Source organism: Lissotriton helveticus, chromosome 6 (assembly GCF_964261635.1).
Source record: "Lissotriton helveticus chromosome 6, aLisHel1.1, whole genome shotgun sequence".
In the NCBI taxonomy this organism is placed as follows: Eukaryota; Metazoa; Chordata; class Amphibia; order Caudata; family Salamandridae; genus Lissotriton; species Lissotriton helveticus.
This window is the reverse complement of record NC_136067.1, coordinates 589,739,277-589,766,818: the sequence shown is the minus strand read 5'-3', so window position 1 is coordinate 589,766,818 and position 27,542 is coordinate 589,739,277.

Sequence of the window (27,542 nt, the reverse complement as noted above, 5' to 3'; positions counted from 1 at the left end):
GGGTGAAGCGGGATCTGGTGGTATCCTGATCTCAGGTCCATTTTGGAGAACCACTTGGACCCTGCGAGCTCCCCGATGATGTCGTCAATGGTCGGCGTTAGGTGACGTTCCCTCTTGATGGCCAGGTTGGGGAGTCGCATGTCCACACATATCCTTACCGCATCGGGTTGCTTCGGTTTTTTCGCTACCACGATGGGGGACACCCACGGGGTGGGCCCGGTCACGCGTTCGATGATTCCTGCTTGTTCCAGCATTCTCAGTTCAGCTTCTACCTTGGGTCGGAGGTGGAACGCGATCCGCCTGTGTCGTAGAGCAACAGGGGCCACGGATTGGTCAATGTGGAGTTGGACAGGAGGCCCACGGAGGCATCCGATGCCCTCGAACAGCGAGGAGTGTTCAGTGACTAGACTGTCCAGGCCTTGAGCTTGTACGGTCAGGGCGAAGTGAATGAGTCCAAGTTCACGTGCCGTCTTGCAGCCAAGGAAGAATCCTGACCCTTCTTGGGACACGTAGACTTTTGTCTGCAGCTGCCTGGCGTCGTGGGATATGGTAGTTCTGAATACCCCGCACAGGCGTAGGGGCCGCCGAGTCCCGTAGGCAAACACCTGCACTCTGGTGGGGTGAAGGGCGGGAGCGTCCGCCAGGTCCCGGTATACACTGGCCGCCATGAGGTTTATCGTGGCACCGGTGTCGATGAGGGCTCTGACCGCCTGGTCGTGGACTTGGACAGTGCACATCGGCTCGGATGATGATGCGGCCGTCAGGGAGTTGAGCATGCGCACCACGTGGACAGACGCGGCATCTTCTTCGTCGTCGTCCATATCGCTGCCGGGTGACGTGTCCGGGAGTGGCGCCACCTGTCGCGCCCTCCTGGGTGGGCCGCTGAGCTTTTTCCGTTGAGACGACAGACAGACACTCGCGAAGTGGTTGGCCTTGCCACAGGCACTGCAGATTTTCCCTTGCGCTGGGCAGGCTCCTTTGTGCGGAGTGGCACCTCCACACCACATGCAGTTGCGATCTCGGGTGGACTGGGAGTGATGGGGCTGAGTGGTTTTCTGAGGCCTCGACCGGCTATCTGGACGTTGCGTCCTGACTGCGCACACTGGCTCCGATTTGATCTTGACGGCCGGGCCTGGCTCCATGTGGGCCGCCCGGGCTTTGGAGAGTTCTTTGGATCGTCCTAACGCGAGTATGTCTCGCATGGGCATGGCGTCCGTTTCGAGGACTCTCTCTCTCAGCTTCAGAGATGCGCACCCCTGAATGAACTGGGCGCAAATTTCGTCTTCTGCGTCCGGGAGTGTACACGTGCTCGCCAATTTCTTAAGGCGCGCGTAGAACACATCAACCGACTCCTCGGGGAGTTGGCGCGCTTGTCGGAGCAGGAAGCGTTCGTAGTCTGCGCTGGTGAAGGGTTCGAAATACCTGGTGATAGCATCCCGCAGGGTGGCGTACGTGTGGGGCGGGTCGCCTTCCGTGATGTCCTTGGAGATGTCGTGGATTCCCTCTCCACCCAGGTGTAGGAGCATCGCCCTGCGCCTCTCCACTGCGACCTCCGCCGCAATAAAGTAGGTCTCCAAACGTTCCACCCACTTTTTCCATCGAGAAGCCTGGGAGGGTGGCGTGCCGGTGATGGAGAAGGGCTCCAGGGGGGGCACATTGGCCATGCTGGCGGCTGGAAGGACGAACGGGACACACCCACAGCACTTGTGGGCAGATGCAGGCCTCTCAGGGCCACACAGGCACAACAGGAAGAAGCAGGCACCTCCTGGGCACAGGCAGGCTCCGCTCCGCTAGATGCGTGAGGAACGGCAACCTCCCGGCCTCGATGACACGCCAGATGCGTGAGGTAGGGCCGCCGTGTGAGCCGCGCATGCGCGGGATCGCCGGGTCGACGTGCGGGGCTGGCGGCCTGCAGGGAGAGGATCGCGGGCCTTGGGCGGCAGTACTGAGGCGGAGGCAGGGCACAGGGGCAGCCGTGTAGAGCGGCAGGCAGCAGCCCGTACCTTCTGGAGGCCACGTGGATGGGCCGGACGGCAGCGCCGGCAGCCGGCAGGCAGGACGACGTGCCGAAGGTAGGCGAGGCAAGCGCTGGATCCTCCGCCGCAGGAATCTTCTCCGCTGGGGAGCGGGGAGGCCAGGCGAGGGCAGGAGACTTGGTCGAGGCTGCGGGGCGGCCTCGGAAAGCAGGGAGGCGCACCGCCGGCAGGAGGCGTGCCGCGGGGCAGCGGGCCGGGTGCGGGTGACCGGCAGGGTCACGGAGCAGTAGGGCACGCGATGAGCAGGGGGCAGACCCCCTCGTCGCCAATGTAGTGTCCCGGTGTGGGCCTACATAAATCACACACGGAGACACTTGCTTACTGTGGTGGTTAGTTAACTGCTGACCACGCCCAGAGCCCTGGGCTATTTATTTACTTGGTGGCGCAGCCGCGCTCACGTAAGGGGGCTACCAACACACCGCACGTCTCAGGGGGGAAACACACATGAGTCAAGGGGAGGGGGCGTGTGCTGCAGTGGTACGCCCCACTGGCAGCAACACTACATTGTGGCAGGCCCCCCCAGGGCAGCACAGCAGGAACACAGAGCCTCTTGTCTAGAAATCTGACACCAAACACACATGCACCACGAGCAACGCACCCGGCCCTCCTCATGTGTCAGAGGGGCTGGCGCTGCAAGAGTCGTGCCTCCACTTCCCACCCTCTTCTCCGAACCCCCGCACGAGCATTGCAAATTAACTATGTTGCGGCTGCTTTGGACAGAGCCCTGTGGCATGGGAATCTGCACAACATTGCAGGCCCCGTCCGGCAGGTGCCACTCACTGTCTCGATCCGGTGATGTCAGGCTCGGGCGTAATCTGACTGACTTGTGGCCCCATTGCGGCGGCCTTCACAATCTGCCTGGGGACTGGGGACACTGACTGACACTACTTTAAAGTGTCAGACAGTGAGTGTCCCCAAATACACTACCAAGGCTGCCGCAACAGGCCACCAGTGCCGCGTGGCCGCCGCCTCCCAAATAGTGCCGCCTGGGGCGGTCCACCCCATAGCTACGCCACTGGGACTGTAGCAAGGTGACAAAGGTTATGAAGCAGCTCCCAATGTTTTTGGCCTGCTCTCCTTCTTAAAGTTTTTCTGTGTCTTTAGAATGTCATTGCTGCTGCTTGTGCCATGTGTCCATAGTTGTTCAGAGATTAGACCCCAATGCTTTGCCCCTGTAGATGCCCTCACTCCAGCTCTACCTTCTTCAGTTGCATTTACTTCTGACCTGTCACCTGCTGCCCTACATCCTTCAGCTTTCCTCACTCCTTCTCTGCCAAACATCCCAACAGCACAGGAAGTGACATCACTGGATCTCCCATCATCCATCGGGAGAGGAAGTGACATTACTGGTTTCCCCCCGAAAATTGTTTTAAACAAATAACCCAAGTAAGAGGTCTTCATTTCCCAGCCCCCATCAGCACAGGAAATGACAACACAGCACCCTACACTTCACCCCCTCCCAGGACTTAGTTAATGGTAGCTGCAAAACAGATGCACAGCGGGTCACCAAATGCAAGTCTGTATGGGCCTGTCCATGCCAGGACAATGCCCAGCATCAGGAACCCTGGTCCAATCACCACCCAGTGATGCTCTGTAGGGCTCCTTAGTGCGGACCTCAGATGGTACTCACCAACTAATGCTGCGCCTCACACTATTGCAGTTACCTTCACCTGCACCCACTGCCGGTTCTCCAGCAGCCAGCCAGGCACCCACAACCCTCATGCACACACATACAATGCCCTCATCACCTCCTCCCAACACACACCCCACACACCACCAACAACACTTACATCCCCACCCTACACTGCACACCACAGCAAATCCACAAATTAAAACCCACTTGCACCAGTCAGCAAAAACACAACTGAAACATGGAACCTGCTGAGCAGCAACGCACCCAACATCCTCTTCATCACAGAGACCTGGCTCAACCCCATATTGGCTCCTTACATTGCCACAGCAATTCTTGAAGGCTGCAGGATCACTCAACAGACTGCCTTCAAAAAGCCAGGAGGAGGACTCACTATCATCTACAAGAAATCCATCAAATGCACAACATCAACAGATAATGCTACCCCATTCATGCAGCACCTCCACTGCAAATCTCTAAAAACCTTACCCTGAAGGGAACCCTCCTCTACCAACCACCCGAACCACAAGCCTCTTTAACCTACCTCATCACCGACTTCATTGATCCACTCATCATCTACTCCAGAGCCTACATTCTCCACAGTGACTTCAATTTTCACCTGGAAGACTAAAACAACCTCTGCTCCACAGCACTCTGCACAAAAGCTCGAGCAACATCGGACTCACCCAGCTTGTCTCAGAGCTAACACATACCAGAGGACACATACTTGACCCCATCTTCACCACATGCGACAACATAAAATACAACTGCACCACACTCACATGGATTTTCCACTCCATCATACAGTTCCAATTAAAAAATCCTCAAGTCAACAACCGTAACAGGTTTAGCATTCCAAGCTATAGCTGGGGCAGAATCACAGAAGCAGACTGACTGAGCACCCTCAGCATCAATCAATCAATCACAGTATTTATAAAGCGTGCTACATATCCGTGAGGGTCTCAAGGCGCTGGAGGGGGGGACTGCTGCTCGAAGAGCCAGGTCTTGAGGAGCCTCTTGAAGGTGAGCAGGTCCTGTGTCTGCCGTACGTGGGTAGGGAGGGTGTTCCAGGTCTTGGCAGCGAGGAAGGAGAAGGATCTGCCTCCGGAAGTGGTCCGTTGGATTCGAGGGACGGCGGTGAGGGCGAAGCTTGCAGAACGGAGTTGGCGGGTGGGGGTGTAGAAGTTGAGTCTGCTGTTCAGGTACGCTGGTCCGGAGTTATGGAGCGCCTTGTGTGCGTGGGTGAGGAGCTTGAAGGTGATCCTCTTGTTGAGGGGGAGCCAGTGCAGGTCTCTTGGGTGGGGGGTGATGTGGCTGCTACGGGGGAGGTTGAGGATCAGGCGGGCCGAGGCGTTCTGGATGCGTTGTAGTCGCTGTAGGTGTTTGGTCGGAATACCAGCGTAGAGTGCGTTGCCGTAGTCCAGTCTGCTGCTGACGAGGGCCTGTGTCACTGTTCTTCTAGTTTCGGTCGGGATCCACTTGTATATCCTGCGAAGCATGCGGAGGGTATTGAAGCAGGAGGAGGAGACGGCGTTGACCTGCTTGGACATGGAAAGGGAGGAGTCGAGGATGAATCCCAAGTTGCGTGCGTGGTCCGTGGGTGTCGGTGCTGTTCCTAGTGTAGTCGGCCACCAGGAGTCCTCCCAGGCGAACGGGGTAGGGCCGAGGATGAGGACTTCCGTCTTGTCTGAATTCAGCTTCAGGCGGCTGTTACTCATCCACTCGGCGACGGCCTTCATCCCCTCGTGGAGGTTGGTTTTGGCAGTGTGAGGGGGGCCATGTAGATGTTGAATAGTGTCGGGCTGAGGGATGAGCCCTGGGGTACGCCGCAGATGAGGTCGGTTGCTTCGGCTCTGTAGGGTGGGAGGCGGACTCTCTGGGTTCTGCCAGAGAGGAAGGACGAGGTCCAGTCCAGTGGCCGACAGTGTCGAAGGCGGCTGACAGGTCCAGGAGGATGAGGGCAGAGGTTTCGCCGTTATCTAGTTGCCGTTGGATGTCGTCTGTAGCGGTGATGAGGGCTGTCTTGGTGCTGTTGTTCCGTCTGAATCCGGATTGCGATGGGTCTAGGATGTTGTTGTCTTCGGGGTGGTGGGTCAGCTGTATGTTGGCGATCTTCTCGATGACCTTTGCCGGGAAGGGGAGCAGGGAGATGGGCCGGTAGTTCTTGAGGTCTTTGGGGTCTGCCTTTGGCTTCTTGAGCAATCGTGTGCGTTGTTGTCAAGGCGGGTTTTGAAGGAGGATCTTTTGGTTGTTCTGATGAATTGTGATGTCTGCGGGTGGCGTCTTTGAGGGCAGTGTGGTTGTCCGGCGTGCGGTCTTGGAGCCATTTCTTTTCTAGCTTCCGACATGTGTGTTTGGAGGTCCGGAATTCCTCGGTGAACCAGGTGGCCTTCTTGCTGGGGTGGTTGATGGGGGGCTTCTTAAGCGGGGCGAGAGTGTTGGTGCAGTCTTCGATCCACTGTCTGAGGCTCCGGGCGGCGGTGTCTGGGTCGGTGGGGTCGCTAGGTGGGTTCAGGGCGAGGGTGGAGGTCAGCTGGTCCTTGGTGACTTTGCCCCAGCAGCGACGGGGCAGCGTTTGGGTGCAGTGGTGCGTGGTTGCCTTCTTAAATGTGAAGTGGGTGCATCGGTGGTCGGTCCAATGGGTTCGGTGGTGTGGTTGAAGGCGACGTGGGTGCTTGTGGAGAAGATGGGGTCGAGCGTGTGGCCGGCGGCGTGGGTGGGTTCGGTGATGAGTTGTCGGAATCCGAGGTTGGAGAGTTTGTCGATCAGGGTGGCGGAGTTGGTGTCGTTGTTGTTCTCGAGGTGGTATTTCAGGTCCCCGAGGAGGATGTAGTCTGTGGAGGCGAGTGCGTGGGTCCTAGCGAGGTCGGCGATGGAGTCGCTGAACGGGGCCCGGGAACCTGGAGGTCTGTAGACGAGTCTTCCTCTGAGGGTGGTGTTGGGGTCGGTGTGGATCCGGAAGTGGAGGTGTTCGGCGGAGTTGAGAGGGTCGTCTGCGAGGGTGTGGACCTGGAGTGTGGATTTGCAGAACGGAGCTGGCGGGTGGGGTTGTAGAAGTTGAGTCTGCTGTTCAGGTACGCTGGTCCGGAGTTGTGGAGCGCCTTGTGTGCGTGGGTGAGGAGCTTGAAGGTGATCCTCTAGTTGAGGGGGAGCCAGTGCAGGTCTCTTAGGTGGGGGTGATGTGGCTGCTACGGGGGAGGTTGAGGATCAGGGGGGCCGAGGCATTCTGGATGCGTTGTAGTCGGGGTAGGTGTTTGGTCGGAATACCAGCGTAGAGTGCGTTGCCGTAGTCCAGTCTGCTGCTGACGAGGGCCTGTGTCACTGTTCTTCTTGTTTCGGTCGGGATCCATTTGTAGATCCTGCGAAGCATGCGGAGGGTCTTGAAGCAGGAGGAGGAGACGGCGTTGACCTGCTTGGACATTGAGAGGGAGGAGTCGAGGATGAATCCCAAGTTGCGTGCCTGGTCCGTGGGTGTCGGTGCTGTACCTAGTGTAGTCGGCCACCAGGAGTCGTCCCAGGCGAACGGGGTAGGGCCGAGGATGAGGACTTCCGTCTTGTCTGAATTCAGCTTCAGGCGGCTGTTACTCATCCACTCCACGATGGCCTTCATACCCTTGTGGAGGTTGGTTTTGGCAGTGTGAGGGTCCTTGGTGAGGGAGAGGATGAGCTGGGTGTCGTCGGCGTAGGAGATGATGTTCAGGTCGTGTTGGCGGGCCACTTGTGTGCCATGTAGATGTTGAATAGCGTCGGGCTGAGGGATGAGCCCTGGGGTACGCTGCAGATGAGGTCGGTTGCTTCGGCTCTGTAGGGTGGGAGGCGGACTCTCTGGGTTCTGCCAGAGAGGAAGGACGAGGTCCAGTCCAGGGCTTTATCCCGAATTCCGGCTTCTTGGATGCGCGTTCTTAGTGTGCGGTGGCAGACCGCGTCGAAGGCAGCTGACAGGTCCAGGAGGATGAGGGCAGATGTTTCACCATTGTCTAGTTGGCGTCGGATGTCATCTGTGGCGGCGATGAGGGCTGTCTCGGTGCTGTGGTTCCGTCTGAATCCGGATTGCGATGGGTCTAGGATGTTGTCTTCGGGGTGGCGGGTCAGCTGTATGTTGGCGATCTTCTCGATGACCTTCGCCGGGAAGGGGAGCAGGGAGATGGGCCGGTAGTTCTTGAGGTCTTTGGGGTCTGCCTTGGGCTTCTTGAGCAATCGTGTGCCTTGTTGTCAAGGCGAGCTTCGAAGGAGGATCTTTTGGTTCTTCTGATGAGTTGGTGATGTCTGCGGGTGGCATCTTTGAGGGCAGCGTGGTTGTCAGGCATGCGGTCTTGGAGCCATTTCTTTTCTAGCTTCCGACATGTGTGTTTGGAGGTCCGGAGTTCATCGGTGAACCAGGCGGCCTTCTTGCTGGGGTGGTTGATGGAGGGTTTCTTAAGCGGGGCGAGAGTGTTGGCGCAGTCTTCGATCCACCGTCTGAGGCTCCGGACGGCGGTGTCTGGGTCGGTGGGGTCGCTAGGTGGGTTCAGGGCGAGGGTGGAGGTCAGCTGGTCCTTGGTGACTTTGCCCCAGCAGCGACGGGGCAGCTGTTGGGTGCGGTGGTGCGTGGTTGCCTTCTTGAATGTGAAGTGGATGCATCGGTGATCGGTCCAGTGGGTTCGGTGGTGTGGTTGAAGGCGACGTGGGTGCTTGTGGAGAAGATGGGGTCGAGCGTGTGGCCGGCGACGTGGGTGGGTTCGGTGACAAGTTGTCGGAATCTGAGGTTGGAGAGATTGTCGATCAGGGTGGCGGAGTTGGTGTCGTTGTTGTTCTCGAGGTGGTATTTCAGGTCCCCGAGGAGGATGTAGTCCGTTGAGGCGAGTGCGTGGGTGCTAGCGAGGTCGGCGATGGAGTCGCTGAACGGGGCCCGGGGTCCTGGAGGTCTGTAGACGAGTGTTCCTCTGAGGGTGGTGTTGGGGTCGGTGTGGATCCGGAAGTGGAGGTGTTCGGCGGAGTTGAGAGGGTCGTCTGCGAGGGTGTGGACCTGGAGTGTGGATTTGTGGACGATGGCTATTCCTCCTCCGATTCCGTGGGTGCGGTCTCTGCGGGATATCTTTTATCCATCTGGGATGGCTATGGCGATGTCCGGTGCCGAGAAGTTCCACCAGGTCTCGGTCAGGAAAGCTACATCTGGAGCCGTTGTGTCGAGTAGGTCCCAGAGCTCGACAGCGTGTTTGCGTGCGGAGCGAGTGTTGAGGAGTATGCAGCGGAGGTGGTTGGGTCCGGTCATTGGAGACTTCCTGGTTCTGTCACAGGAGAAGCTGCAGGTGCGGCAGAAGAAGGGTCCGTGAGTGTGTTTCGGGGCAGCCTGGAAGCAGAGGTGGTCTCGGCCTGTGTTGAGAGCGTGGAGGGTGTTGGTGTCGTAACGGAGTCTGGCGTTGCGGGAGGTGCGGGGTCCAGGGGATCTGGCGCTGGGCGCGGTCCAGGCGCGGACGGGCGCAGACGGGCTTGCCTTTGGTGCGCCCGCTGCGCACATCCGCTGCGCTTCCGCGCGGCGTCCTCCATAAAAGGCGAAGTGGGAGGGAGGAGCAGCTGGGAGGCGGGAGCGGGGCGGCCAATGGGCGTCGGTGAGGACGGGGCACAGAAGGCAAACAGGGGCGGGGCCGCAGGGGGCAGCGGCGGGACAGGTTACAGAAGGAAAAAGGGGCAGGGCCGCAGGGGGGCAGCGGCGGGGAGCGGGGGGTACAGACACAAAGAGCAGAATACAAATGACAATAAGAACAACTAAAATACAGTAATTACAGCAATGCACAGAAACTACAATGCGGGCAGCGCAGGAGCTCACCAGCGGCGAACTCGCTTCAGCAGCGGCAATGAGGCAGGAGAACGGGCGCACACAAGGAGCCTTGCGGCGTGGAGAGCGACCTGACCTGCGAGCAGGGTAAAGGGTCACGACTCACCCCCGCGCGGCATCCTCCATAAAAGGACAAGTGGGAGGGAGGAGCAGCTGGGAGGCAGGAGCGGGGCGGTCAATGGGCGTCAGCGAGGGCGGAGCACAGAAGGCAAACGGGGCCGGGGGCCGCAGGGGGGCAGCGGCGGAATGGGTTACAGAAGGAAAAAGGGGCAGGGCCGCAGGGGGGCAGCAGCGAGGAGTGGGTGGGTACAGAAACGGGACGCAAAACAAAGAGCAGAATACAAATGACAATAAGAACAACTAAAATACAGTAATTACAGCAATGCACAGAAACCACAATGCGGGCAGCACAGGAGCTCACCAGCGGCGAACTCACGGCAGCAGCGGCAACGAGGCAGGAGAACGGGCGCACACGAGGAGCCGTGCGGTGTGGGGGGCGACCTGACCTGCGAGCAGGGTCAAGGGTCACCTAACCCCACAGACAACCTTGACAAGGACATCAACAACTTCAACAACTGGATCAAGAACCGTGTGGACTCTCTCCCAGCCATCAAACAAAACAAGCATAGTAAATCAAACAAGCAGGCCAGCTGGTATACAGAAAACATCAGAGACACTATACAAAATTGTAAACAACCAGAAAGGAAATCAAGAGCAAGCCACAACATCACAAACAGAACAATTGACAAGGCTTCTCTCAGAAGCTATCACCAGCAAATACGAAACACCAAGAAAAAAACAATAGTGGACCTTTTTGAGGGAAGCTCCAACAGCTGCAAGGAGATTGTTAAGAATTTCACCACACCCTCAGCAATTGTCGACAACATCGCTCCCTCCCAACAACTCTGCTACAACCTATCCAACTTCTTCCACAGCAAAATTACAATCATCTGCAGCACTTTGAACACCCACCTAACTCCAGAGAACTTATCGCTAACCTACCCACCACCAACCACCAGGGCCACCTGACTGAATGCACAAACCTCACCAGAAAAGACACAGTGGCAATCATGTGGGCCATCCATGATGGACCCATGCCCCCACCACATCTACAACCTTGGAACATCACCAATCAGTACCACCCTGACTCACATCATCAACACCTCCATTAAGTCTGCCACTTTCCTGTGTAAATGGGAACTTGCATAAATCAATGCCCTTCTCACGAAGCCCACAGCTGACCCGGATAAACTTAGCAACTTCCGACCCTTCTCTGTGCTCCCCTATCCAGTAAAAGTGATTGAGAAGGCCATCAAAAAGCAACTCATAACCAACCTCAAACTTCACCATTTTCTTTTTTTGTTGCAATACTTTTTTTATTAGATAAGGAAGAAACGTATAGCGTGTATGAACGTAATCCAACAATTAGACATGATAACTCCGCACAGTAATAAACAGGATGATCTGACATATGGCACTAATAGGGAGAAATAGTGGGGGAGTAGGGCAATTGCAGGGGTATGTTAAGAGGTAGTATCAGGAAGCTGTGGAGAAGAGCTTGACAGGATATCTAGGACACGCTAAAGTTTCAGAGTGATACTCAGGAAAGGATAAGAGTGAAAGATGTCAGTTTCCCTGATGCTGCTTTATATATGCTGTGTGTGGTAGGGTTTGTTAAGTCATAGTCCTTCGTAAAGGGGGGTATGTTGGGGTAGGCGTCCTGGATGTAGAGAATCGCCTATGTTGATAGGTGCTGGGGCAATTAAGCAGGGCACTTCGGGTCAGATAATGCGGGTGGTGGGTGGGGTGTGGGCTAAGATTGTGCTGGGGTGCAAGAAGGGGAAATAAGGGAGAAGAGGTCTTCCATCCCAGCCACCAGTGATGCCCTCTTGCATTGGTGGGGTGTCTACATCGTCTCAGTTGAGTGTGCTACTGAGGCGTAGGCACATCCCTGTGGTGGGCACACTTGTTTGGTTCGGGGCACCGGAAACAGTGCCGTGAATTCCAAATAAGGTTCAAAAGTGGTGTGTAAAGTTTCAAAATGTATTCCATGATATTCATATTTTCATCATATGAGTAAGGAAATTTTCAATAACGTCGTAATGCTGGATGAAGCTCCAATGCATTTCGGACATGGAGTCCTTTATCAAGGAGCTCTGCAACAAAAGGATACAACAAAATCTAAATCAATGAGAATCCTAAACGGTAAAGTTCAACATGTTGTAAAACAAGTGGGTGAATCAACCTCATGCAGCCCTGGTGCGGTTAAGTATAAAAGGGAAAGAGTCCCGATGTGAAAAACGATTGGTGATGTTTCATGGAGACGGATTAGGTGAGTTGAAAAGCGAAGGTAAACAGTAAAGTGCCTACATGGTAAAACAGTGCGTATTGAAAGAAGTGGACTGCTCACGGTGCGTGAGGCTTATGTCCACGTTTAGTGGAGTGCAAACGAATTGCGGGCAGTCTAGCGTGATGGGTGGGGGCGAAGACTTACTTGGTAGAAAACCGTGTAGCGTGCGGCATGCAGGTGTCGGCTTCAGTTACTCCGCGGAGTTAATGCGGAGTTTAAACAGAGGGGTGATAATGGGAGTAGAGAGAGGACTATTGAAGGTAAAAGAGAGACTGGAGAGTGGTGGGATAAGTGCGGCCATCTTAAAGAGGAGTGAAGGCTGACAATGAAAGTTACAATAAGAGGTCGTTAATCAGCAGGACATGGGTACAATGCAGCAATAAGTGTCCGTTATAAGTAACAGCTCTGTTCGGTGCGATCGTTAAGGCCGAACGGTTTCTGTGACTGAAGTCTATACATCCATGAAGTTTCACGTTGTAAAAGAGTCTTGTTGTTGTCTCTCCCTTCAATTTTGGGGACCAGTTCAAGGACCAAGTATTTGAGCTGAGCCACATTGTGGTTTGCCTCATTGAAGTGGGTGGCTACATTGGATTTAGGATTTTTAGTGCGAATATTTGACTTGTGTTAGTTAAGTCGGGTTTTGATCTTCCGGCTGGTCTTGCCCACGTAAATCTTACCACAAGGGCACTTTAAAAGATAAATCAGGTTGGAGGAGTCGCAAGTGGCATCCACGTTCAATTTAATGTTGAAACCTCGCATAGGGTGGTTGAGGTTGTTGCCTTTAATGATGTTGTTACAATTGTTACAATGGTGACAAGGACGTGTGCCAGTGTGTTGGATGGATCCCGCGGTGGTGGTGGTTTTGGATAGGATTTCCTTGAGGTTCATCGGTCTGGTATATGCAAAGATAGGCGGATCCTTAAAGAGGTTCTTGAAATCTGGTTCTAGTGCTAAGATGCGCCAATGTTTCAAAATGATGTTCTTATAACATTTGCTTGAGGTAGAGTACCTAGAAACAAGGACCAATCTTTGATCTTCAGTTTTGGGTGTACGTTGTAGAGCTTCTACTCTGGAGATGGTAGAAGTTCGCTTAACTGCTTCTTGCAGGATGTCTTCCGGGTATCCTCTATTCCGGAATCTTGCTGTCATAGATTCAATTTGGGTCATCCTTGTATCAGAATCAGAAACGATGCGTGTTACTCTTAACATCTGACTGTAAGGCAGGTGTCGTTTCAGTGAGTTCTGGTGGAAGCTGCTAAAGAGCAGAGAATTGTTGCGATCAGTGGGCTTGCGAAACAGATCAGTTTCGATGCCACGAGGGGTGAGTTTAATGAGGACATCCAGAAAAGTTATTTCCTGTTGACTAATGTTCCAAGTGAACTCAATTCGGTCATCTTTCGTGTTGAGGTCTATGAGGGCCAGTTCAAGATTCTCCTTCGAGTCTTTCCAAATGAAGAACAAGTCGTCGATGTAACGTACATAAAGTTTTAAATTCCTCATCCAGTTGGCATCCTTATAAATGTGGCTGAGTTCAAAATTGCCCATGTACAGGTTCGCGTACGTCGGTGCCGCACAATTGCCCATGGCCATGCCGGACATCTGGAGGTACCATTTCTCTTCATATTTGAAGTAACTGTGATATAAAGTGTATATCATCAGTTCCAAGATGAAAGGTTTTAAAGAATCGTCCATGTCAGATGAAAGTAGAGCTTGCTCTACAGCATTGATTCCTCCTTCGTGGGGAATCGAGGTATATAAGCTTTTCACGTCAGCTGTGCAAAGGTATACTTCTTCATTTTCAGAGATTTGTACGGTGCAAAGTTTATTCAAAAATTCGGTGGTGTCTTTTATGTAGCTTTGTAAATTCAGAACCATAGGTTGAAGGTAACGGTCTATCAATTTTCCTGTGGGTTCATGAATTGAACCTCTGGTGGAGACAATAGGGCGGAATGGGGGATCCGTCAAATTTTTATGGATTTTAGGTAGCATAGTGATGGACGGGCTTCTCGGGTGTTCCACATTGAGATATCTTCTCGTTTTGTCATCGATGATGCCATCAGATGTGGCTTTGTCAATGATTTGAGATAGTTCAGTTTTGTAATCATTGGTGGGATTACCATCCAAGGGTAAATAAACCTCGTGGTCCATCACATGTTCACGGGTTCTTTGGTCATAAAGTTGTGTATTGAGAATAACAAGAGCCCCGCCCTTGTCAGCTTTCACGCATTTGATAGAAGGGTTCCTGGCTAAGTTCTTAAGGGTATCCAATTCTTTATTGGTGATGTTTTTTCGAGTTTTTTTGCGAAAGTTGATCTTTGAAATATCCTGTTTTACTAAGGTTTCAAAAGTGTCTATACTTTTGTGACTGGTTGGTGGTATGAAGGTACTGCTAGGGCGTAGGCCCATGAGTTGATCAGATTTTTCGGTGGTTCTAGAATGTTCTCAAAGAAATGTCTCAGTCTTAATTTTCTTGTGAGTTTAAAGGTGCTCACATCGAGTTCAAGTAGGTTGGTGTCGCAAGTGGGAATGAAAGACATGCCCTTTTGTAGGGTTCTAGTTTCAAAGTCAGTGAGTTTAATGTCTGAAATGTTAATAACTAACGATTCTTCTTTGCTTTCTGTCTGGTCTTGGACATTTGTTGGGTGTCTTCGTGATTTTTTGCCTGCCCTTTTCCCCCGTCTGGGTCTGCGGTTTTGTCTGGGCCTGCCCCTAAAAAAGGCTCAGTGGTGGTTAAATCGATATTGGATGTCGATGGCGTTTCGTTGAAAGGACCAGTAGAGGTTGAGGCTCCTGCTTGAGTTCTTTTGGGTGGGCGGTTGAAGTTGTCACTCCCGGAGGAAGAGGTGTCAGTGTTTGGATTAAAGGGTTTGTTTCTACGACGTTGGGCGTATACATCCGCCCACGTGTAGACTTCTCCTAATTTGTAGTCCAGGGTATCCCTGCGGAATTTCCGGATCTTACGTTCGTTTATTTCCCTTGTGTGTCTTTCTAGTTGCACCTTAATGTCCTCTAGGGTTGTTGCTAGTTCCTCAGCGGTAATTGATTCTTTCAATTCATCCTCTATAATGTCGATTTCATGTGTAAGTTCTGTCAGGATACCTGATAGCTCCTCTACAATTAGTAGTATTAGGTCCAGACTGCACTTGTTGAGGATGGCATTCCATCTTTCAATAAATGTTTTTGAGTTCTTACATAAAGACGGTTTCAGGGCGATCCGGTGGCCTCGGGGAATGCGGAGTACCTTGTGGTATTTGATTAGAGTATGAGCATGAAGTTGCTGGTTAATGCGGCGTTTAGATAGGTATAGTAATTGTTTGATGCATTGTTCTTTAGTTCTGCTGGTTGTGGTTTGGGTTAGGTCTTCATTGATCAGAGCGTATATTCTCTGTGTTGCATCGGTGTCGAAAGCTAGAGTGTCAGCTCTCGCTTCAGTCGATTTCGAGATCTCGTCGTATTGCATGTTCGGAGTTGAAAGGGTGCCCTTAAGAACTTAGCCAGGAACCCTTCTATCAAATGCGTGAAAGCTGACAAGGGCGGGGCTCTTGTTATTCTCAATACACAACTTTATGACCAAAGAACCCGTGAACATGTGATGGACCACGAGGTTTATTTACCCTTGGATGGTAATCCCACCAATGATTACAAAACTGAACTATCTCAAATCATTGACAAAGCCACATCTGATGGCATCATCGATGACAAAACGAGAAGATATCTCAATGTGGAACACCCGAGAAACCCGTCCATCACTATGCTACCTAAAATCCATAAAAATTTGACGGATCCCCCATTCCGCCCTATTGTCTCCACCAGAGGTTCAATTCATGAACCCACAGGAAAATTGATAGACCGTTACCTTCAACCTATGGTTCTGAATTTACAAAGCTACATAAAAGACACCACCGAATTTTTGAATAAACTTTCCACCGTACAAATCTCTGAAAATGAAGAAGTATACCTTTGCACAGCTGACGTGAAAAGCTTATATACCTCGATTCCCCACGAAGGAGGAATCAATGCTGTAGAGCAAGCTCTACTTTCATCTGACATGGACGATTCTTTAAAACCTTTCATCTTGGAACTGATGATATACACTTTATATCACAGTTACTTCAAATATGAAGAGAAATGGTACCTCCAGATGTCCGGCATGGCCATGGGCAATTGTGCGGCACCGACGTACGCGAACCTGTACATGGGCAATTTTGAACTCAGCCACATTTATAAGGATGCCAACTGGATGAGGAATTTAAAACTTTATGTACGTTACATCGACGACTTGTTCTTCATTTGGAAAGACTCGAAGGAGAATCTTGAACTGGCCCTCATAGACCTCAACACGAAAGATGACCGAATTGAGTTCACTTGGAACATTAGTCAACAGGAAATAACTTTTCTGGATGTCCTCATTAAACTCACCCCTCGTGGCATCGAAACTGATCTGTTTCGCAAGCCCACTGATCGCAACAATTCTCTGCTCTTTAGCAGCTTCCACCAGAACTCACTGAAACGACACCTGCCTTACAGTCAGATGTTAAGAGTAACACGCATCGTTTCTGATTCTGATACAAGGATGACCCAAATTGAATCTATGACAGCAAGATTCCGGAATAGAGGATACCCGGAAGACATCCTGCAAGAAGCAGTTAAGCGAACTTCTACGATCTCCAGAGTAGAAGCTCTACAACGTACACCCAAAACTGAAGATCAAAGATTGGTCCTTGTTTCTAGGTACTCTACCTCAAGCAAATGTTATAAGAACATCATTTTGAAACATTGGCGCATCTTAGCACTAGAACCAGATTTCAAGAACCTCTTTAAGGATCCGCCTATCTTTGCATATACCAGACCGATGAACCTCAAGGAAATCCTATCCAAAACCACCACCCCCGCGGGATCCATCCAACACACTGGCACACGTCCTTGTCACCATTGTAACAATTGTAACAACATCATTAAAGGCAACAACCTCAACCACCCTATGCGAGGTTTCAACATTAAATTGAACGTGGATGCCAATTGCGACTCCTACAACCTGATTTATCTTTTAAAGTGCCCTTGTGGTAAGATTTACGTGGGCAAGACCAGCCGGAAGATCAAAACCCGACTTAACGAACACAAGTCAAATATTCGCACTAAAAATCCTAAATCCAATGTATCCACCCACTTCAATGAGGCAAACCACAATGTGGCTCAGCTCAAATACTTGGTCCTTGAACTGGTCCCCAAAATTGAAGGGAGAGACAACAACAAGACTCTTTTACAACGTGAAACTTCATGGATGTATAGACTTCAGTCACAGAAACCGTTCGGCCTTAACGATCGCACCGAACTGAGCTGTTACTTATAACGGACACTTATTGCTGCATTGTACCCATGTCCTGCTGATTACCGACCTCTTATTGTAACTTTCATTGGCCTTCACTCCTCTTTAAGATGGCCGCACTTATCCCACCACTCTCCAGTCTCTCTTTTACCTTCAATAGTCCTCTCTCTACTCCCATTATCACCCCTCTGTTTAAACTCCGCATTAACTCCGCGGAGTCACTGAAGCCGACACCTGCATGCCGCACGCTACACGGTTTTCTACCAAGTAAGTCTTCGCCCCCACCCATCACGCTAGACTGCCCGCAATTCGTTTGCACTCCACTAAACGTGGACATAAGCCTCACGCACCGTGAGCAGTCCATTTCTTTCAATACGCACTGTTTTACCATTTAGGCACTTTACTGTTTACCTTCGCTTTTCAACTCACCTAATCCGTCTCCATGAAACATCACCAATCGTTTTTCACATCGGGACTCTTTCCCTTTTATACTTAACCGCACCAGGGCTGCATGAGGTTGATTCACCCACTTGTTTTACAACATGTTGAACTTTACCGTTTAGGATTCTCATTGATTTAGATTTTGTTGTATCCTTTTGTTGCAGAGCTCCTTGATAAAGGACTCCATGTCCGAAATGCATTGGAGCTTCATCCAGCATTACGACGTTATTGAAAATTTCCTTACTCATATGATGAAAATATGAATATCATGGAATACATTTTGAAACTTTACACACCACTTTTGAACCTTATTTGGAATTCACGGCACTGTTTCCGGTGCCCCGAACCAAACAAGTGTGCCCACCACAGGGATGTGCCTACGCCTCAGTAGCACACTCAACTGAGTTTCATTTGAAGTCGCAGTTGAACAGTTGCGACACCTGTAGGAGCACCTTAAAACTCCAGTAACTTCTTGAACATGTGCTTACATACAATACAACTGGCTGTGCGCCAAGCCCTAATTTGTATCGTGTCTACATCGTCGCCATACAGGAGGAGAAAGATGAGGCTGGCGGGTATAAGGGCAGTATCTTGACGTACAGGGGGAGGGGGCATGTTTTATAGTTTACCCGCGTGCCCGGGAAGAAGGGATAGAGGGGATGGTAATGGTGGTTGTATGTGATTGGGTTGATAGTGGAGACAATGGTGGGGGTTAGGGTGGATTGTAAGGGCATGAAAGGGGCTGTATGAGATGAGATATGGGGTTCATAAGGTACCCGTTGGAGGGAAAGGAAAAGGAATGGTGAGAACAAAGTTGAGGGGGGAGTAGGGGGTATGAGTTTGTGTGGATTGGGGGGGTAATTTGCTTTAGAGAGTGGGTGTAAGTGGGAAACAAACCGTTATTACACAGGAAGCGGGGTTGGAGGAGGTTTAGAGATTAGGTGGAGAGGGGTGGGGGTAGAGGAAGTGGAGGTAAAGGTGGGGGCTGGCAACCTGTGTTACATCAGCAGTCAGTTACGAGATCTGATGTTGTGCAGCTTGATTCAAGAGGGTCAGGGGGCCTGGGCATGGTGTCCATCATCATTTCTATTATGTAGGAAAGGTGCCCACATCTGTAGAAATAGCTCAGTCAGGTCCTGCAGGTTTAGATGATGTGTTTGTGCGAGGCTGTTTGAATCATTACTATCAACTATGCCTCCTGTGATGGGGGTGCAGGCGACGTCCACTGGCCGAGAATGCATGTCTTGGCAGTGGTTAGCGTGTATGGAGGAGGTGACACTGAGGGCGAGAGATCTCCGGTGAGTTTCCTACGTCATGGAGGAGGATAGTTGCGGGGGAAAATGCTAGGTATATGGGCAAGGTGGTACTTCGGACCAATCAAATGTGTGACCAGAAGGGTTGGGCCGAAGGGCAGTTGCAGATGATATGTGCTATATCGCAGCACAAGCAGTTCATATGAGGAAGCAGGCCCATCCTGTTTAGCTTCATCAGTGTCCAGAGCCAGTCATGTAGTGTCTTAAAGAGGCAGAACTTCAACCGGGCCTCCCTCGTCCCCTTATCCAGAGCTTTTAGGATGTCTGCCCATTCATCTCTTCATAGGTGGTCTGTAGGTAAGTCTGCCACCTGGCCCGGAGAGCATGTGAAAGGGGCTGTTAAAAAAGGTGGGAACAATGGCATACGGACAGACCCTATCCTGGACTCAATGTAGGGAATCCGGCAACCACATCCTGGACCAGGCCATACTCAATGGGACCAAACCTGGCACTACATGCAATTGCAATACTGTTTACGGAGCTCCCTGGGCCCATGTCCCTGGTCCGTGCAGACGCCGCCTATAATATCTTACCTGTCCATGTGGGGACGTCACAAGGGAGTGACTATAGGTGATGTCTGCAGGGACAGGGACATGGGCCTAGGCAGCTCCGTAAACAGTATTGCAGTTGCATGTAGTTATATATATATATATATATATGTGTATATATATATATATATATATATATATATATATATATATATATATATATATATATTCACAGAAAAAAACATAGGTTATAGACCATATATAGTTAGGAATTAGCATTTACAAAACCTTGAAAATTCACTGAAAAAACCATAGGTTATAGACCATATATAGTTAGGAATTAGCATTTAGAAAACCTTATTTTACTCACACAAAACCATTGAAATTCCATATATAGTTAGTTGCACTAACTATATATCGCGCACCCGCAATCCACTGCTGATGATGTCACATATTACATCATTCATGACATGGTCAGTGACATCACTGATGACATCACTGATGACATCTCAAATGACATCACTGATGACATCATCTAGTGTCTGTGTGTTTTTGTAAAGTTTAAATACGTTTTACATATTGAAGAATGACTGGATGTATGGAAGACTGAGTGTGTGTGTGGCTGGCTGGGAGGTGTGTGACTCTGTGCATATCAATGTGTACTTGTATCAGTGATTGTATAAGAGAGTAAGTATGTGTTAGTATATGTGTGAAAAGTATGGTGTTCTGTGTTTAACTATAGATGAGGAAATCGAAGTGTGATTGATTCTTCACAGGACTGACTAGGTGTATGAGTGCATATGTTAGTGTTCTAATAATAAGTGACTGTATGTATGAGTAATTGTATGGGTGAATGAGTGAATGTGTGTGTAGACGTACGAATCAGTGAGTGTGTATGTAGTAACTGGTATTGGTGTGTCATGATGTCATCAGTGATGTCATTTGAGATGTCATCAGTGATGTCATTTCAGATGTCATTAGTGATGTCATCAGTGATGTCACTGAAGTATGGTGTTCTGTGTTTAACTGTATAGATGAAGAAATGGAAGTGTGATTGATTCTTTACAGGACTGGCTTGGTGTGTGAGTAACTCCATGGATGAGTGGCAGTGTGTGACTGTCTGCATAGGTGTATGAGTGCATATGATAGTGTTGTAATAATAAGTGACTGTATGTATGAGTGATTGTATGGGTGAATGAGTGAATGTGTGTGTAGACGTAGGAATCAGTGAGTGCTTATGTAGTAACTGGTATTGGTGTGTCATGATGTCATCAGTGATGTCATTTGAGATGTCATCAGTGATGTCATCAGTGATGTCATTTGAGATGTCATCAGTGATGTCATCAGTGATGTCACTGACCATGTCATGAATGATGTAATATGTGACATCATCAGCAGTGGATTGCGGGTGCGCGATATATAGTTAGTGCAACTAACTATATATGGAATTTCAATGGTTTTGTGTGAGTAAAATAAGGTTTTCTAAATGCTAATTCCTAACTATATATGGTCTATAACCTATGGTTTTTTCAGTGAATTTTCAAGGTTTTGTAAATGCTAATTCCTAACTATATATGGTCTATAACCTATGGTTTTTTCTGTGAATTTCATTGGTTTTTTAACAGCTAATATCTGTAGCTGTAAAATGTATTCTTCTTTAAATCCAAAAATATATTTTATATGTTTATGAATAATTTTTTTTTTAAATATTTTTTTTTCTTCGTTCCCGCTTCGCGAATCGGGAAGCTTCCCGTTAGCTGACCTTGATGCCGCGAAATAGACCGCGAGCCGGTAAACGTTTCTTTACCGCAAGTGCCACGCTAGAAAACAACATCGTGACGCCTCCCGTCCGCATGACGTTTCACGTTGTCGCGTGATACGTCATATGACGTACAACGTTAGCGAACTGGTACGCGAAGCGAGTCGCAAAGCGCAGGTTTCTGGAAGCAAACCGGGAGGCCCTGCAAAGCGCTTAACGTAAACACAGCAAGTCATGTGACTTGGTAATAACACTTTTCATTGGTTCATTTCACTTTTGGTTTCCTAATGATGTAAGACTAGGTCATATAATCTAAAATGAACACTTTTGATTGGTTGAGAACTCTTGTTTTTCCCAAATGATGAAAATCCCTCCTTCTTTCCTCACTCTGACTTTCATCATTGTGAGAGAAAGACCCTTTGTGATCACTGAGCAATGGCTTCATTAGTAGCTTCAGCTGGTGCTTCCCCACCACCTCCACCACATCCAAGGAAGAGTGGACCACCTGCTCAAGTTATAATTCAACAAGGAGAGGAAGAAGAGGAACAGGAGGACGAGAACGAAGAGAGGCAGTTTTTGCCTGAGCAGCCCAGGACGTCTCACCGGAAAGAAAACTTCATTTGGCAATTTTTTAAAATTCCCAAAGGTCAGAAAAAAGTAAATGCAAGATACGTAACTTGCCTTATATGTCAAGATAGACTGTCCAGAGGGACCGACAAAAAATACAGTTTCGGAAACTACACAATGCATCGCCATATGACTAGGTGGCATCCTAACAACTACAGTGCTGCACAGTTTCGGAACGACCTAGATAATCTCCCTATTATGGCCAGAAGATCTGTTGTACCGGAAGTAACGGGACCAGAGGGCAGGGAGATGGTGCCAAATATACAAATGAGATTTGGTGATGTAAAACACATCTGCGTATTTTGCGATGGATTCATTTCCTACGGAGAAAAAAGCATCACTCTGATCAACAGAGCTATTGACTATCATATGCAAGTTTGTACGAAACGCCCAAAATAATAAATACTTCTTTTTTTTGTTTTGTTGCTCCTGTTGAGCCCTTTACAATGAATCGTTTTCATTGCCCCCTCCAAGAAAAACCCAAAAAAATATAAAACTGTTCAGAAAAATTCAAAAAAAGTAAAAAAATGTTCTGAAAAAAAAAAAAAAAGTTCTTTTCAGAACTACCTCCCCGTTATTAAAAAATTGGTACAATATTTGGAACTGTGCCAACCTCTATTTCTCTTAGTTCGCTTCCCAGTTCGCTCCCCGGTACGCGAACCGGAAGCGAACCAAAAACAGTAAGTATAAGGGAAGGAAACAGACACTTATGTTAAAAGAAAGACAGCTATAGGGGAGTAAACTAGAGATACTATTACCCGTAATCCACTGCTGATGATGTCACATATTACATCATTCATGACATGCTCAGTGACATCATCAGCAGAGGATTGCGGGTTTTTTGGCAACGTGCCTTATCCACGGTTTAATAACGCTGCCTTTTGCTTTATATAAGTTTTCAAATTGTATGAAATATATACCAATAGGTCGTTATGAACCTTTAGGTAGTGCTTTTCTTCATGAGGTCTGGTCGCTTCCATACACATACAGATGTTTCAAAGATGATCAAGAAGTTTATCTGAATGGAGAGGAATGCACTGAGACGCCAGATCATTCACTAATGTGTAGGCACATACAGTTACACGGTTCATGCAACAAACACCGACCAAATATGGCTTGCGTGTTGCAAGGCACGCCAGTTCCTGCTATCATCCCCACGTTCAAGTTGTTGGAAAATGGTAGTTATTTGATGCTCAATAATGAAGATTGTTCTGAGTTAATTAAAAGTATTCCTTTTATCGTAACAGTAAGTGAACGGGTTATTTGCTGCAGAAATGTTCTATTTCCTCCCACACATGAACATAGGGAGTTTTCAATCTGGCCACAAATACCAACCTTGGGACAGATTTCAACGGCATGGCAAGAATAAGAGCTCTTTTGTCTCAGAGAGAGGTGGCCTTGAGTTCGGCCCGTGAAACTTTCGTGCTTCACATAGCGAACACCCGTACAGAGGTGCACACACTTTTCAATTCAGATTTGCCTTTCAAATTCAGCAAGATGGTTCCGACTATCTTTAACGCATCCTCCGCAAAGTCCCTGGCGCACTTTTTTAAAGTTGTTACCAGTGGTCTCGTGACTTCATTTGAGAAAATCTTTGGACTCATCCCTGCTTCCTTTCATTCTATTTTCTCCACTCTGGTTCGTGGATTGGCATTTTTACTTGCATTACCAGCGGACGCTCTTGTGCTTTTTTACATTTTTAAATATGGATGTCCCTCCTATGCAACCTCCCACCCTGCAGCTGCTGACACTGTTCCGCAATCGCATGCTAGAATATTATGGCACAATGCCGTTGGCGATATTAAGCACGGCATATGGATTATCTTTTCGATTCTCCTACTTCACCTGTGTCCAGCCTGTATTTCACTGCCTGACCTGTGATTTCGATTGGGCCATTGATTTGTGTCTCTGCGGACCGGTTTCTCCTGACGTCGACTTTAATCAGCTGATGACTCCTATCATTACTCACGAGTTGGTTTGTCCTGGCGAAAGGATTATGGCTGTGGCATTGATGCATGGACTACTTGGTCCCTGGAATTTACTGGCGGCAGCACAGTCTTTCTTGGAACAGAGCTTTCTTGAAAACCCACTGAGCTGTCCTCTGATGGGGATAGAGGATCCGGTGCTGGGAGAGCACGTATGTTCTTTTCCGCTTTTAAATTGGATGGCTGAACTGTTTTCGGATGAAGACGGTGACTTCCTATTGGAGGCTGTTGCAGCTTATTTTGCATACACAGTTATGTCATAGACCTTTTTCATGTTTGATATGCTGAGTACTAGCATTTCATTGACAATTCATTGACTTATTTGTCAAGTTTTTATTATTTACCTTGCCTATTGGCTTAAGACTCGATAAAGTACTTGGCTGTTTTATTTTTCTTTAGCATTAAATTTTCCTAGTTTTTAATGCTTTACCTTGCGGACCGTCCACATATAAACTTGCAATCTGCTCTCATGAGATGGCACTTCTATTATCTTATTCAGTTTGTTTCCGGATCATGGGGAGGTGTCATCTAGGTCCTGGATATCTTTACACCGTGTTAAGTTAGCATGGGCTCATTACCGGTTTAAACGCCATTTTTCCTTTTTTGCAACTTCTGCACACGACACTTAGTTGTTGCTTTAGCTTTCCACCTAGTAGTTCATCGTGGTTTACATGAGAATAATATGTTATTGCTCTACTATCTGCTTTGCTTGTTAAACTATATCTGTACAGCGAGTGCTAAAGTTTCAAGAACAACACGATACAGAATTGTTATGAGGTCTGATCTCCACGACTTCATACTCATAACATAAGTGCAACTTCTGCCAATTCTGGGCATGAGGCGGGTTTTATATTGCTTTGCCGAACACACATACACAACAGTTGATGCGGCTCACATGAAGAGAGAGCTGGTGTATGCTGATGTGATTCCTTCAAATCTAAGACACTAAAGTATGGGCACGCCCTAAACCAACACAAAGAGACCTTCTTAGCAAATAATATAATATGTGTATTAGGGAGGGTGAGATATAAGCAGCCGCGGGCCGTGGAGGGAGTTACGGTGAGGCAGGGAGGCGGGGAGGGGGAGAAGCAGGGTGGAGCCCTCTCTACCTTGCCCCTCCCCCTCCCCGCCTCCCTGCCCCACCGTAACTCCCTCCACGGCCCGCGGCTGCTTATAAGTGTTGCTAACTCTTATTCATTTACAGCATGTTAACATACTATCACCATTCGCTTTTTATGTACTAGTAACTATGCTGGTAATTTTGCTACTGATAATATGTGTACTTGTATTATCTAAGATACTACGCCTGTGAAGACGGCATTAGTAAATAAACATTTCAAATACACATGTGTTCTTCTTAACTCCATGTTCTGGTTTCTAAGAAATATATAACAACCGACTGTTCATGAGTTCCACGTATCCTGAGGTACTATAAGTTCATATTCTGGATTGTCTAAACATTGAGAGTTTGTTATATCCAATGTGACACTGTACCTAGCTTGCTAAGGAGTTTTTGATTACTAACGTGAGTTTTGGGACACCCTAATTCGCCGAGGTTCCAATCCTCTGTCCACAGTTCTGTGTGAGAACAGAAACCCTGCGACAGGGGCACCCCCGACCCTTGCTGGAGCTTCATCACACTTGCGATACAACTCCAGCAATGCGCCACCTTTACGGCACAGATACATCACGCATCTGTGCTGTTTTTGCCCCATGATGCGCCGCATTGTAAATGCAGCACACCATAGGTGACGGAACAGCGGCACAGAATGACTAACACATCCCTGGTGATGCGCCAGTCATCATAAATGTATCCCTATGCTTCTTATCTTGTTAGAGATGAACCGCCATATGTATCATCAAAGTTTTTTGCATTTCCTAAATAGCGAACTTTAAGGAATAAATAGCGATTCTTTACCATTCCTAGTTTGCGATGAGCTATTTGCTAATTACAAATTACCCATTCATTTCCTTCATTTCCATAGGGCGGTTGGACTCACTTTTAGCTCGAACGGCTGAATGGATTTCCACGAAACTTGGCAAAATTGTAGGGACTGGTAGCCCGATGTGCCTTTGCTATGTCTCAAGATATATGCTCCAGTGGTTTTTACGAAAATTAACTTTGAAAAATATATATTGGGCTACATTGGCCTATATATATGTTGGAGCCCAAATGTAGCCCAATGTAGCCCAATGTAGCCCAAAGATGGCCGCCAGACACACAAAAAAACAAATGTAGCCCAAATATCAGCCAGATGTAGCCCAACTATAGCCCAGTGACAGAATGACCAATCAGCTTCGCAAACCTCCGTTACGCGAAGCGGAGCGCTGTTACAGATATATATCTTTTTTTGAACGTTAATTTCTTAAAATCCACTGGAGCACATATATTGAGACCTAGCAAAGGCACATCGGGCTACCAGTCCCTAATATTTTGCCAAGTTTCGTGCAAATCCATTCAGCCGTTCGATTATTATTATTATTATTTTTTTTTGCCCCGCGGGGCCCTTTTAAAACCTCCACATCAAACCTAGGGGGTCAGCGAGGATCTACTATGCCCCCTTATAGTTATTTCCCCCTTTGTTTTGACCTCCTCTTGTCTCTCGATCCTACCGAGAGACAAGATGGCGGCCGCTACGGACTGTTTGGAATGTTGACAGACGCCGGAGAACCAATCAGCTTCGCTTCACAAAGCTCCGTTGCGCGACAAGTACGCGTCCTGGGCCGCTGCCCGGTCCGCTGTTACAGATATATATCTTTTTTTAAACGTTAATTTCTCAAAATCCACTGGAGCACATATATTGAGACCTACAAAAGGCACATCGGGCTACCAGTCCCTACAATTTTGCCAAGTTTCGTGCAAATCCATTCAGCCGTTCGGGCTAAAAGTGAGGCCAACCGCCCTATGGAAATTAACATGGGAAAAATGCGTTTTGGGACTCCCCTTTTTTCTCGGCCCCCCCTTGACGAACCCCCCCACAAGTTTCAGGGGCTGCTCAGAAACAAAATGTGCCATTTTCCTGAAAATTTCAGCCAATTCCGTCCACAAACGCCAAAGTTATTAGACATAGAATTTTCAAAAATCCCATAGGGAAAAAATCCTAACTATATATACCTACTGGCGACCGCCAGTAGGTAATATATATATATATATATCCAATTCCCACCTCCTCCGAAGACAAAGTGCGAGGCCACAGCAGGGGAACACGTAGAAACACCTTTAATCCTTCACAGAGGCAAGAGGAACAGATACCACCTCCCACTCTCGGCGAATGCATTTCGGCATGACTTTTAGCCTTCTTCAGCGCCAGTGGTGTGTTGCTTCAGGTTTGGGGCGTGTTTCAAAGATATAGTATCTTGCCCTATTCTGGTTGGTCGTGCGTTGCTCCACCCCCAAGATGATACGTGCCTCTCATATACATCGCTGGTGAGTCACTCCATGTTCTGTGACTACCAGTCCCAGCATACACTGTGATTGAAAGTCAAATCTGGGCGATGCTGCACAGGGCGGGTTGGCGCTACGTAGGTGTCGATTGTCCTTATCACATACCTCTGGGATACGATGCTTCCTCTAGTCCCCAACCGTTTCAACCTGAAAGTGTCCGGAATTCAATTAAGCGGGGGCATATATATATAGAGAGATATATATATATATATAGAGATATATATAGATATATATATCACCAAGTAACTCCTCCCATCTCGAGAAACATAGGCCACACAGGGAAATACACAGCGGTGTCGGAGTTATCAACTCCGCATTGGGAGAGAC